At 45.1% G+C, this 14,716-nt stretch overlaps 1 long non-coding RNA gene across 2 annotated transcripts; it reads right to left on the bottom strand.

The window, feature by feature from the left end:
- Positions 1-6,775: 6,775 nt before the first annotated feature.
- On the bottom strand, positions 6,776-11,457 carry LOC121085842. Of its 2 annotated transcripts, XR_005827210.1 has the most exons (3): positions 11,115-11,457; positions 10,411-10,934; positions 6,776-8,334 (listed from the first exon to the last, which is right to left on the bottom strand). It is a non-coding gene; the product is annotated as an uncharacterized LOC121085842 (long non-coding RNA). The 2 variants fall into 2 exon arrangements; XR_005827209.1 differs by lacking the exon at positions 6,776-8,334 and having other exon boundaries at positions 9,847-10,934.
- Positions 11,458-14,716: the final 3,259 nt, after the last annotated feature.

The raw sequence follows: 14,716 nt of genomic DNA, 5'->3' as shown, positions 1-14,716 counted from the left end.
GCATTGGCACAGAGGGGCGAGCATCTGAGCATCAGACCTGGGGTGGGCGATACCCACAGGCGCAGCGAGGGAGGAAAGCAGAGTGCTGTGGTGTCTGGGGTGGCCAGGAGAAGAAGTGGAGGGAGACAGTCCTGCTGAAGACAAGATGATAACTGCCTATCATTGGGCAACTGCGTTCTCCTCCAGACCTCGAAATTACACTGCCGGACATAAGGTTCCACGTTCCTCTGCTGTCAGCAAATAGCGATGGGAAGATGTCTGTCTGCCCCAGCACTCTACATTGGCTGATCAGCATATATAATAGGCTGTGTGGTGTGGGATAATGTTGTCAGTAAGATCCACGCAGAGTTTTGTTGAAGAAGTTGAAAGCTACGGAGAGAATGACAAAGACGACTGTAATTAAAGATGGTATCATAAGGCATTAGCTGCAAGGACAACCTTAATTCTGATGCTTCTCAACTGCGAGCACTTTGCTTTGTAGCTTAAATGTTTTTATAGCAGAGGTTTTCTTAATGTTATTCTTAAAACATAATGCACAACATGTCATGCTTGGGTTAACTACTTTCTACTGTCTGGCCCTGGAAATCTGTACCCATATGAGTAATGCTTGCACATATGAAAAAATCACTGGAATTAATTGACATCACTTATCACCTCCTAACTTATGGGAGTCAACAGATACTGCAGAACTTGCCATATAATACACTGAGCATGCTAAAGTTAGTCCATATTTGTGTGTAATTGATGAAAGTATTTTAAAACAGTATCTGTTACCTCTTGCCTGCTCATACTTTATTGTTCAGATATAAATGTATAAATACATTTAAAATAAACATGTATTCCAACAGCAAGGGATCATCTGTCTGCCAAGCCTTATCACAGCTATTTGGGGTTTTTGCATTTCTGTTTCTTTCTCTGTTGGTGTTGGTTTTACCTTCTCAGGATGGAACTGGATCAGGAGCCAAAAGAATAAAATTAAGATGTGTCCAGGTTGTACATGTTTCAGCATATTTATTCCAATCTCAGGATATACATCCTGTGAGCATCAAAACACATTAGTCTGCAGTACAAGGAGAGTCTGTGGTCCGACTGTTTCTAAGAGAAAACGCAGCTGGACTTTTCATGCTAGAGAAAAAGCTTCCTTTTCATGTGACTGCTTTTCTTTTTTGAGTGTACGGGTATATAGAAAAGGCTGCCTGTTAGGGGTGAAGTGAAATGATGACCGATGTCCCTCAGTGCTTGCAGAGCAGCCCCCGGGGGAAGTCTGACACCCAGGTGAGGAGAAGGGCCACCACCTACCACCATGAGATGATGCGGTGTGGGACTTCCCCTGGCTGGAGCATCCCTCATTTGGGGTTTCTGAAATCAAAGGGCAGTACACACATTCTCGATAATGACCAGCTTCCTAATGATAGTAAAATGGGAATTATGCAAGGCTGCAAGCAAAGGACAAATTCTGAATGAGAGAAAATGAGTTCAAAGCATGTGATTAAATAGTGGTAGGCTTAAGGTCTTAATTCTCCTCTCCCACTATGCAAAGCAGGAGTAACTAATTTGTAGTCAGTGAAGCTACAGAGATGTAAAATGGCATCGGAGGAGAATCAGGCCATTGTTCTCTGCAAAACTCACTGATAAGACATTAATTACTAAAGAGAAAATGCCATCAAAAGGATTTTAACTGCTTTGCAGAACTCAGGAGACAAACTCATTAAATGCTATGTCGTACAGGGAATTAGTTCCAAATTTGTGAATGCAGAGAAGGCAAACGCTGCACAGATAAATGGTTGATCGTTTTGAAAGCCTTCTTCAGAAGGCCTACTTTCTTTTGGAGGGGGAGCCAACCCCACACATTACATCCAGAGATGAGAAACAATTCCAGATAAAATAAATCATCCTGAACCTTGGTCCATCTCACACACTGAATCCCAGCCAACTGCAGTTGTTTAAGGTTTGTGAAAGTTCACTGGACTCTGTTTCCTGCCCAGCCTGTCTCCCCTTCCTCCCCTCCACTCCCAGCTCTTGCCTTAGGTCAAGCCAGGCTTGAAAGCAGAAAAACTAAACACCAGTCAGACAGCATCATGTGCGGTCTTTCAAGCTATACACCCAGTTAAAGTGGTAGAGATCTCACTGGGGGAAATCCCAGCTCCAGGGGTATGATAAAATCTACAGTAAAATTCTCATTTGACTTCTTCAAGTGCAAGATTTTATCCTCATCCTCTGAATAATCCCCAGATCATTTTGCAGACCCCGGTTGCTGAGATAGAGTGACCAAGTATTTGAGGCTTCTGATTTTTTTTTTTTTTTTTTTTTTAACAAAAGCCCTGAGCATTAACCCTCCATTAAACCCACCACAGAGGAGAAGCTTATTAATATACAAGGCAGAACAGCAGAGGAATTGTTGGCGAGAAGTGAAAACATGACCGTGTCACGGGGGACAGCGCTGCATGCCCCAGCCCCAGCACGTGCCATGTCCTGCTGGGGGACCCTGGATGCTGCGGCTCCCAGGCCAGCATCATAGATCTTGAAGGCACATTTTTGCCCCAGACTTTTTTGGCCCATCTGCCTTTTGCTTTGAGCATGGACAAAAACAGAGTGGCAAGAGGCTGGCAGTCAGGATTCTTGGGGCTGAGGTCCACATCCAGCCGTGTGATGGGACGAGGGAAGCGCGACAAGAAGATGCACTTGTCACATGAGCCAGGGGCAAGGTGGGAATGCCAGGACAATATGTCCCTAACACATGACCTGTGTGCAACGCTGTCCTGTGATCTGATGGGGTGACTGCGTTCCTTTTGCAGGATCTGTGTGAAGGACAGAGTCCTTTCAAACGTCCCCTACATCCCAGCTCTTTCTTGTCACTGTTGTTCAAACCCAGCCACTCGAAGCAGGAGAAGGTTCAGACTATGTCATTGGCGTCATTGCGTACTGATCACACTTTGGGACTGGTGGCAGGAGCTCAAAGGGATTATTCACAGTCCCTCGAGCTGCCAAAGAGGCCGTGCACTGTAGAGCAGCAGGAGTGCTTCCCTGGCTCACAGGAGGACACGTCTGCCAGGACAGCAGCAGGACTGCTTCAGTTATTTCAATGGATGGTGCTGCAGCATCACAGACGTCATTTCCAGCTCAAGTGGCACAGTGAGGCTGTCACCTTTCCTTTGCGCATTGGGCTGGATGCTTTTCTGCTACCAGATAGTTCAGAATTCTCCTGCCCCAAGCAGTCTTTGTGTTCCCATGATTTGGCTGCACTTGGTTGGAGTGTTGTGGTTGTCAATCCTGTGGTATAATTCTGGGCAATAGTGTAGATGACACACCCACAGATTTTTTGGATATTTCCTCCTCCGATCAAGGAAATCAAGTCTGATCAAGTGAGCGTGACCACAAAGGCATGTGGACGCAGTCACCAGAGGTGCAAAGTCTTAGACACAAAATGGGGAATGTCCAGCTGCACAGTTGGAGGACAGTGGAGGTTTGGGTTGCCCTGTCACAATGGTAGCAGTGAGCACCCCTGTGCCACACTGTGTCACTCACTGGGGTGGCATGTGCCCAGGCCATCTGACTGCAGGTGGTGGAGACCATGGGTTGCAGGGAAGTGTGTGCCACCGGCTAAAGAGATGTATAGCATGAGGTCCTTCAGTGCAGGTAGCCACCAGCTATCTGGGGCACATCCAGCCTGGCCTGTGCTGTGTGTGATCCCCTGGAGGCAGCAAGAACACCTGGCAGAACCCAGAGACGGTGTGAGCCAGAGGAAATACCCAATGGCTCTAGGCAGGACCAGAAGTGAAGACATACATCAAAGGTCAGGAAAAGGCTTAGAAGCAGCCAACAATGGGTTTAATTTAACAGGTGGGTTAATTGCAAGCACGGCCTGGAGCAGCCGATCATCGCTGTAACCTTGAGCTCCAAGGGTAGCCAGGAAAGTGTCCTTATCCAGCAACAGGTCACGGATGGGGTGACCTCTAACAGAAAGAATGTCTTTTTTTTGTGAGTGATGTATTTTGAATCCAAATCTACACAGGACCTCTTTTAGTAATGAATTCATACTAAATTAGGGAAAATCTTATAGATCTCCTTTTACTGTGTTTACAAAGGCATCTTTTCAAAGCTGCCCCAAAAGTGGATTAATAATATGAAATAAAAATAATTAAAATAGCCAACATCAAAGTCATGGCTGTGCTGCTGCAGTGTCCCATCACTGGGCATCGGCTTGCTGGAACTGTGTCCGTTCCAGTGTTTTGTTAAAATACTGCATTGGGAACAGTAATTAAACAGATTCTGATGATGGTTTTTAACACATGCCAGCTGGCTCCCAGCCAGTGTTGAAGCAGAAACATTGTGCAAACTCATGGTCAATGATGACTTTGATCTTTGAAGGGCTTTGTAGTGGCGGAAGGAAATGGGAAGATAGGAGGGAGGGAGAAGAGCGCAAGCAGTGGGGAGAAAAGAGAGTAACATGCACTAGGGTGGGAATTATCTCCTGCACCTTGACAAAGGCAGTGGGTGCTTTCTTCCTTCCCCTCTTTCTTTATGTGGGGCAGTAGGCACAGTCATAAACATCATCGTAAAAGCCCCGTTTTGTTAAAGGCAACCCATATGAGTAACAGAAGTCCCTTGAATATTCCCACATGTGTGCCATTGGGATTGCTCTGTGAGTGACTTCCCCTGCACGTTGGCTTGCAGTAGTTGGCCCTGCCAGTGCATTAATGTGCAATGGACACTGGACAGTGTTGGAGTCCTTCAGGACAGAACCTGGGACAAAGATGAAGAAGAGGCCTTCTGTGGCCAAGAAAATCATAAACACACTAACTAGTCAAATTATCTGCTTGGACATTGCCTGAAATGCTACAACAGGTCTTTAGGCACAAGGAAAATTATGGCTTCTGTCCCACAAAGTTCCCTGTTTAGATGTTGCATGAACAAGTATCAAGGATAATGGATGACTGCGACTGGCAAGAACAAGCAGAGCGGGATGTCTCTACAGTTCTGAGCAATTAGTTTATATTTGGCATGACTTTCCCGTGCTAACAGTTAGCAATGGGCACGAAGGAGAATCACATTGTCCTTTTTTAGCCTTAGAGATATGCAGATGGTTTAGGTAGATGAAGTTGCTGATTTCCAGGAGCAGTGCTAGTTGTGCCTTGGTCAGCAATAAGCCCGTGTTCCCAAACTGTGCTGGAGGACTCTGAATATTGGTGTGCTCTCTCTCAAGTGAAGAGATCGCAGCTGCTTTTACTCTAATATTCTTATGAAATTCTTCACAGAAGTAGGCTTAACAGTACAAGCTGCAATGCTTCTGTAGTAGCACAGGAAAGCTGGAAAACCTTGCAAATATCTTCACACTGAAAAAAAGTATCTTTACTTCCCTTCCAAAATCTTCATTATTGATAGATGATGACACTTAGGATTTTTCCCTTTCTTCTGTTCTGTAATGAACAACATTTTAAATTCATTAATTTCCAGCTCTGGAAGGATGCATTTAGCAGCCATGGGGTTTTGGTGTGACTCCTAAGAATTTCAAAGAATAAAATCCTTAATGAGTTCTCCTGTGCTTTTGCATGCACAAAAGATGCTGTCAGTGAGAATAACCTTTATTTTAGTTTGAGGGCTCCAGCAGACAACTAAGTAACCAACCTTGCATCAGCTGATCTCCCAGAGATGTCAATAATCATTTACGTGAACTTCTCACCTGCTCTAATTGCAAGGTGAGACAACTCAGCATGAACTCTGGTAGGAAAGTTTTAAGCTAAAGCATTTGCTCCACAACTGAATGACAGTAGCTCAGTTTTGTATCTGAGCCACAAAAAACAATAAGCTGGAAAAGATAAGCATATTGTTTACAGGATGGTGTCTGGCCCCACTGCAAGGAGACCTTGAACTGGAATGTAAGTACAAGCAATCTGTGAATCAGTCTTGCATTTTATACCAGTCAGGTCCTCTGTGTGGACATATTTAATTGATTTACAACTGAGTAATAGCAAAGAAATTTATGTAAATCAGTTCTAAAGCAATTTAAGTGTGCACAGTGTAGCTCATTCTCTTAATTAAAATCCTATTAATTAATGCAGGTTTTGTGTTTATATGCAACATATTGCAGAGTTCTTCAGATAGTACACCTTGAGCTCTAACAGCAAAAATGGCCATGGCATTGAATCCCCCAGCAATATGCAGGAGTACAAATGCCATGCCCAGAAAAAAAGATCCTGGCAATTAGGTCCGCCATGGACTTCAGATAATTTCCCATGTGCTTGTCCAATGTACCTCACATAATTTGAGCATCCTTGCTTTCTGAGTTTGTTTGGATTCTGAGCCAGGCTTGTAGAGGTGTGCTGAAGGAGGGCAGCAGGAACTCAGGGGCTCTTCCTCAACGTAACTGAGATCCTCCTGCATGTACCCACTTGATCTCCCTTTTGGCTTGCAGGAAAGAGACCCAAAATCACAGCAGGCCTGATTAAAATGCACAGTCCCCTGGTCGTTATTTTAGTGCTATGACAAAATCCTTGTTCTAAAAACTGGGAATGAAGAACAGCTCTTGCTGCTGCAGCAGGAGGGACCGAAGCAGGTCAGCAGCCACTGCTGGAGGAGCAGCCTTTTCCCACAGGGCTCCCAGCTGCCTCTGCTCCCACAGGTGCTGCTGGGTCCCCGACACAGGACAATGCCCCTGAATTGTCCCTACACCATGAGGAGCCAGGACCCAGGCCTGCAGCCCAGCCAAAGGCATAAGGATGCTTCAGAGGGGGCATCAGTGCCTCTGTTCCAGTGCTGCCGGCGGCTGCTGGGACGCTGCCCCCAGCACTGCGGGCAGCCACCCGTGCTGCAAGGCTGGGCTGCAGCTATTTGCTACCAGCATTTTTAATTGGACTTTTCCCAGATGGAAAGACACATGTACACACAGAGAGATGATATATATATATAATGCTAAATAACCACCTCACAGGTCATTGATTGACTTCACCTTTCACAGACACATGTAGAACTTAACAGCTTTTACAGTAACAACAGGAGCCAAAAATAAATGCTACATTCTATGACGCTCTAACTGCAGTCACATGGCTGCCATCATCAGTACTTGCTACACATGCTCTTCTGGGAATGACCCTCCACCTAAAATAAAGGTATTGCCTCCGGCTCCTAGCGACACCGATGGCAGCTTCATTGGCCTGGGACTGCAAGCAGCTCAGTCACGGCATGGAAAGTCATTTGTAGACATTTATCCATCCAGAGCTCTTTTTCTACAGCAAGGTGTATTTTTGCTAAGTGAAGACAGTAAGGCAGGAGATCTTGGTTGGAATCAAGAATTTGTTTTCTGTAAGCACGAAAGGGAAACAAGGTCGAGATAGCCGATCTTCTATAGCCACGTCCAGTGAAGTCACTCTCATGCCAGCCAGCCCTGGGGGATGGAGGGAGGCAGGGGGGTGCCCGTACCCGAGCAGAAGTACAGGCACAGTTGTGATGCTCCCAGGTAACTGAAGTGTCACGCTGGGAGAGTGTGCCTGGCACACACAGAGGAGTGACAGGTACATGGGGATTAAAATAGTCTTGTCACAAGAGCTCAGCACCAGACTGGGAGCTCTGCTCTGCCAGGAGCACCTAGTATGAAGATGAGCCTTTGGGTAGCTCAGCTGCAGGTGGAGAGAGCAGGGCTGGGAGCACTTCTCCACTGTATGAGAAGAAATTGGGACAGCTCACTGAAGACTGGAAGGATGTCACATAGCAAGAGTAATTCAGACACAATAAACATTTTGCTGGAAGGCCCAATACATAGAGCACTTGAAAATGTTGCCCTGTATAGCTAGGGATGCACCTCTGCATCCCAGTGGAGAGCCAGACAAAGCCTGATAAGAGTAGCAGTTCATTACAAGCTTTCCTTACTTAGTTAAGTATTACTTTCCAAAATACTTGATGAAACTGGAGCCATCATTTTCCTTGGAAAACCAGATTACTGCTGTCATTCTTCTGGAGTGCCACTCTGCCTCTGTGAAAGGTGAAAGGGAGTTCCTCGGAGATACTTAGTCACAGCTTAAACAGATCTTGCTTTTTCAGTTGAGTTTGATGGCTCGCAGAAAGTTACTCCTCCCTTAATGAGCCCCTGGGGATCCAGTTGTGTATTTTTTCAAGATCTGTGATTCACATATGTATCTATCTGGCATCCTCCCAAATGTTTTCAAAGATAAAATGTGAGATGAACATCTGGTTCACACTATTACAATATTTATTAAACACTTATTTCTTCTTCAGAAAAGCACCATCTGCCACAACTCCAGCCCTTGTTTTGTAACATGGATTTTTCTTCAGAAGTACACAATGAAATAAATCTTCACCAGTTACCGTCCCCAGAATTTCCTGAGATGAAAAAGCACAGTGACAGTAGTAGGCTCCATGAATTGATTTGCTTCAAAAATCCTATGTCATTATCTAACTCAGTAAGAAACCATATTATCAAGGATACTAGCTCCGCTTCACATTATGAAGAGCTCGTTTACGCACCTTGATAAATCCATTGCTGAAGGATTTGATGCTTTTTCAGCAGCTTAGAGCACTGCATCTTCAAGCCTTGATAGTCAAGGTGTGGATTTTGCAAAATCTCCCTTGTGTCTCACAATATTTTTGGAAAAGAGAGACAGCTTGTTATGGATATGTAGAAAGTTAATTTTCATGCTAGTTGAATCCCTGTCTTTATGACATGAAGAAAGCTAATTTCATGCCAGTTCAGTCCCTGTCTTTATGTTCCCTGTTCTTAAGACCAGTAGTACTCAAAAGCCAGGAGAGAAAACCCCTCTGAGCCATCATCTGCTCGCCTCCTTCAAAGGCGACAGGATTCCCCATGTTTCCCATGGTCCTGAGACTGAGTTCTGAGTCACTCATTTCTTTTGCATGACATTTGTAGACTCATCTCACTGTGCTGGGGAGCTTGAGTGTCTGAGAGGATTATAATCTCCTGGGCTTTTAGGCCCTTCTTCTTGCCTATTACTAAAGCAAATCTAAATAAATGCTGTTAAGAGGCTAAATTCAATTTCCTGTCTCTTGGTGTTGCAGTACCACGTCAATAGGAAGCTGTATACACATCACTCTGTGCCCGAGGAGCACCGTACAACTGATGGGCTTCATAAAGTGCCAGGTCCTTAATGTCATGGTGCTGGGTAGCAACAGTGCATGACTCCAGCCCCTCCAGTCAGTCCTGCCTGGAGAAGGCAAGGTGGAATGAGCACATTTAGCTTAATTTCAAACTCCCCCAGGTACTGGCAGCTGAAGATCTTTGCACAGAATGAGCTGCTTCTGGGATAAATGTTTGGTTTAAGCTACAGTAAAGCAGGGAGACCAAGGTGGAATCGGTTCCTCCACCTATAGCTGGCTGAGGATCTGACTTGACACGCAATAGCCAGGCAAGCCCCTGCAGAGAGAGTCCTTCTCCACTACAGGCTACTACAAGTCCTTTCTGTCTAAAGAGACTCCCAAACCCTGAATTTATACCTGCTGAACAGTTGGTGACAACGGCAGGAGAGATGATGGGTGAACTCCATGAACACCACACGATGATGCTTTCCTCACATGGATGTCTCTCTGAGAGTAGCTCCCTGCACCCCCAGCTCTCTGTGATGGCAGCATGCAGCTACACTTGTGTCCATAAATTCTCGCTGTATTTCTGCCTCCATAACTGTGCTTTTAATGCCCAGGTATTGCGTGGTCCATGGTGCAGCACAACATGAAAACAGCCATGGAGACTGGGCCTCCTGCCAGCCTGCTCCTCTGGGTGCCCTCCCACCCTGTGTACCTCTCTTGAGACTTTGCTGGAGTTTGTGGTCACAGCAGCGACAAAAAGGAATAAAGAAAAGTAACGCCATCATGATACGACTCCATGGTGAAACTGTTAAAGGATATTCTACATACTACAAAAATCACATATTTCTAGTCTGGACCTGCTTTTTTTAGAGCATTAGAAAGATGTACTGAGTGGTGACAATACAAGAGATAACGAGTATGCCTTTTTAATGACAATCTGAAATTGATCCCAAATGTGCTGCTGATGAGTGCTTAAACACACACCCCCTTGAGCAGTACAAATGATGTAGGGATTTTTATCAGAATTAAGACCTAGTGGGTGAAGGTTCACACCTGTATCAGCTTCACAATAAGTTTCCCAAAGGTGAGGGATAAACAGGTAGAATCTGAGATTAGAAAGAGTAGGCAAGCATTATTTGGAGCCAGAAATGCCTGCTCACACCACGGCGGCCATGGAGAAGGTACAAGTGATGGCATTCTGACTTCAGGGAAACTAGAGATTTTCCTGCAGAGGTTCCGAAAATCTGTACCCCTGTGGGGAGGGGAAGGCTCAGACTCCTCTTGAAATGAACACCAGCAAAGAGGACTCAAAAGTGACCCAAACAGCCCATGGCCACAGCTATCCCAGGGAAGAATTACCTTTTCTTAGTGATTTCTGGATGTCAGGGGCATTTCAGTTCAGATAGTCCTCACTTGCCCTCTAATACCAAAACCAGACCCTGAGTGTCTTCAAGAGAGCAGCTGAAACCACCGCACCTCTGCTGCTGGACTTTGCCCTGCCCTTGGTGCAGAGCAATCCCAGAAGTTCCGTTCTCCCAGAGAGAAATGAGGCTGAAACCACAGTGGGCACAGTGCAGAGGTAAATTCTCCAGCTGTGCCTATTGCATAAAAATCCTTCTGCTGCTCCTCTAACAATACATTCTTGCCGAACAGCCAGCAGCCTCGGTATAACTGCTACTAAAACTGAAACATGGGCAAGTGGGAAAATTTGCTTCAAAATCACAGGAAAACCTGTGCTTGAGGGTGGTGCTTGCAGAGCAGCCCAGGGCTGGCAGGCTGCTGCTGTAAACATAGCCCAGCTGGGTCCTTTGGAGGAAGAGAGGTCAGAGGTGGAGGTCACCTCTGTGTTGCCCTCCAGGTCAGAGATCAATCCCATGGCATTCCTTAAAAAAAAAGAAGAGTGAATGTGTAACCTCAGCAATGTCACCAAAATTCCTTCTGACCGTTAAACAAGCTGAAACAGGCATCCAGAGCTACTGGAGCTGCTGTGCCAGAGAATTATCTACGCAGCATGGTTGTATGGTCACTAGCAGCTGATGAATTTCCACCGCGGTTTTACATACCTCAAATGTGAAAAAGGCGATACAAAGCCAAGTTCCTCAGGGCTTATTTCACAGCAATTTTAATTGTAAACAGCTCCTGCATGCAAGTACCGTATGGTACAGAGGGTGAGCAGGACTCCGGGCACAGGACATGCAGGCACACACACGAGAGTTTGAATGAGAAGCGCTTGTGCAGAACCGATACCTATTGCCATGCGCATGCACAGGCTGATGAAACCCAAAGCGACAAACTCTAAACGTGTGCACTGAGTCGGTTGTGTGAGCTGCTTCCATGCACAGAGCCAGGAGATTATGGGAACTTGCTGCACTGGATAATTCCAGCGGGGTACGAGGAGTTTCATTCCGCTGCCTGAGGGTGGTTTGATTACTCTGTACAGCGTGTTGCAATCCTCAATCAGAACGTTTCACTACGTTCAGTACGCCGCATGGGAACATCTGGCAATTTACAGCAGGACGTCTTGTAGCATTTAATGCCTGAGTATCTCTTTCCTACAACCTATTTTCATTTCACTGAATAGAGACCCAATTTCCTGAATTTTTAAATAGTCTTGCTAACATAATCAAATTACCATGATTACTCGGCAACAATTTCAAAAAGTCCTAAAAGCACTGTTCCAACTTTGCAGTGAATTCCTATTACATGTAGAAGATCTTGTAAACACTCTGAATAAAATGCTTTTAATTCAATCAGAAGAGTAAACAGTGGTTGTTTTTAGCTATTCAATGTATTTGAGCCACAAGCATTTTTCCAAGTGAGTGACTATGGGGGTTTGTAATGCAATGCAAAGCAAACACAGAGAATATAAAAATCACACTTGTTCAAACAGGATTAAAGAGTTTATTCTAGCAGAGTTTCCAAGGATTTCAAAGAGAAAATAGCAAATTTTTTTTTGGTGGTTGTTAGGGAGGTGGAAAATATGTGATGCCTGGTCAGTGATTGTACTTAGTAGGATCCCAGCGGTACCGTGCAGCCCGCACTCCCGCTGGGTAGCAGGGCAGGGATGCCATTCATTTTTCAGTCTCTCAGTCCTCTGCAGCTCGCTCCAGTTCTGCCTTTGCTCAGCAATCGCTTTCACTGCATTTTGTGAACATGGACTGGAAGCCAGCAAAGGACTAAAGCCTGTTTCTGGCACGCATACAGCAGCAGATGAAAAATGTAACCACTCCATGCTTCTTCATGTATGCTTTTTGCAGGCTGTTTGTAAGACATGATGATAAGAAAGGGAGCAGTGTCCTTGCCCTGGGGTGTTGGTTAGTCATGTGGAAGGCACAGTGCCTCAACCCTTGCTTGGGCGATAGCTCTCGCTCACATGCCTGCATCACTGAACCTCTCCCTGCATCCCTTCTTCCTTGCCATCCCTCCCTGTGCATCCTGCAGAGGTCTCTGGTACCTTTTGCCAGCATTTCTCATCATTGCCCAGTGCTGGAAACATCCAAAAGCATGGGGCGAGCATCGTCCCTCCTCTGTTTTCATCTGTGTTGAAGCACATGGTGGCTGGCCATCCTCCCTCCCACAGCCCTGCTCCTCAAGGCAGGGGCACATCAGAGCTTCGTAGGAGATGACTGGAATAGCCTTGCCCAATTCAAAATATTAGGTGACCCAGAGAGGTCACTGCAGACTGCCCAGAAGTATTTCCTTGATACCACACTCTGATTTTTCCACGATAATGAAGTAGTTATTGCTGGGGGCTGTGAATACTTTGTCCTGGGTGGTGGTTAGCAGGTCAGTTTGTGAGCTCCCCCCACCCATATTTTCAAATGTATTTGTTATTTGTAAGCAGTCACTGAATTGCTGGGACAGGTGATTTGCAGATTACGGATTGTGTACAAACTTTTTTTGTTTGTTTGTTTGTTTCTAGCCACTCACTACTCAGGATTTGTTTTCTGTGATTGGCAATTTAAGTGACATGGTGTCACTTCTGATCCCAGAGAGAATGGCTAAAGTACTTTAAAGAGAAGAGGTGAGAACAGCAGTCAGAAAAAAAATGCCATTCTGCTGCGAGGACACATTTCTTCTGCAGTTCATCATCAACCTCCACAGGATTTTTGTAGGCATTGACAGTGGTCCAAATGCTGTCAAAATGTCAGTAAGATAAATCCACTGTTTGTAGCAAACTGAACCCAGGGTACTAAAAAATATATTAAAAATGTAGATTTACCAACTAGCCTTGTGCGTGTGCATACACATGTGCACATTTGTGTAGGGATGCGTGTGGACACACAAACCGAGAAAGAAAATATTAACCTTGTGCTAGTACCATATGCACAGTTTCTGGCCTTTTACTGTGAAAATATATCATCTTGCAACCCCTCTGCAAAGTTTGAAGAAATGTTTAGTGTCACCCATTATGGTACAGAATCTCAGAATACTGCCGTGATTTAGCACTCTGTTAGAGCCCAAAATCCTTGGCAGAAAAAATCAGAGAGCTGAATTTCTATTTGTCATTGATTTCCTTAAAATTGGTGTTCAGAATCAAATGTAGACACTGCAATGGTACCTAATTATATCTGCTTTAATTCAGGATGTTGGGGTGCTCTAGACAGCCTGGATAATAACAGTAAAAATTTACATTGCCATTTAAAGTTATTGCCATCAACAGAAGCCCTGATAGAACATAAAGCCAGCTATCCACATGGATATTTCCGAAAAAGGGTGATAGTGACCTCAGACATTTCAGGGCAGGGCAGCGCACTTGTGCCCCCCTCCCTGCTCCATGACTTCCCACGCAGGGCTGGGCAGCTCCAGTGCCCAGCAGGATTTCGAGGCTGTGGAAAAGCAAAGCTTGGCAGCGAGTTTCCCAACAAGTCCTCCCCACACCAGTGCATTGCAGAGCTATCAAAAAGTGAGGGTTTGGGTGTGTTTTCTTTTGAGGGTTCCTTTTCACCTCCTTGATGATCTAATGATCACACTCATTTGACCAAAATAGGAAGGATGTGTTTTAAAAAAGGGAAAGTGAACGCCTCCACTGGAAAATTTAGATTCTGAAGAGTTATTAAATATATTTGTCACATGGGCAGGAGGATTTCCCCATACAGCTTGCAAGATGATATTGCAGAAAGACTACATATAAAGGTAATATTAAGCAATAGTAATATTTTTAGCAACATTTTAAGCAATCGAGCAGCTGGAAGTAAGGAGAGAGAATCACTCCCACATGATTCACACTGTAGGATTTGCTTTGTAGGTCAGAGTTTGGGATGCTCTCTGCTACCAGTAGTTATTTCTGCAACAGGCTCCAGTGTGACACTGCAAATCATTTGGCACCAGCGTGCCGTGCTTTCTCAGCAACGTATATTGTTGTCAAAACTTCTAGAAACCCAGCTGCAATGGTAAAGCTTTCACAATAGGATCTTCAGACAGGAGACTGTCTCTCAACCTAGAAAATATCCTTGTCCATAAATCTAATGGTGAGGAATTCCTTAACGACAGCTATTTCTCAGCTGGCTGTGTGGCATCCCTGTGGCGTAGGGGGACATCAGGAAGGCTATGGCCCTAAACAATGAGGGTGAAGTGAGTTAAACAGTATCAGCTCTGCTGGAAGTCCTCCTGCAGTTTTTCAATCTTTCTTGCTTGGCTATTTTTATTTAAGTAAGAACAATCT

This window comes from Falco naumanni, chromosome 3 (genome assembly GCF_017639655.2).
Source record: "Falco naumanni isolate bFalNau1 chromosome 3, bFalNau1.pat, whole genome shotgun sequence".
Lineage (NCBI taxonomy): Eukaryota > Metazoa > Chordata > Aves > Falconiformes > Falconidae > Falco > Falco naumanni.
This window is presented reverse-complemented; position numbering and strand designations above follow the sequence as displayed.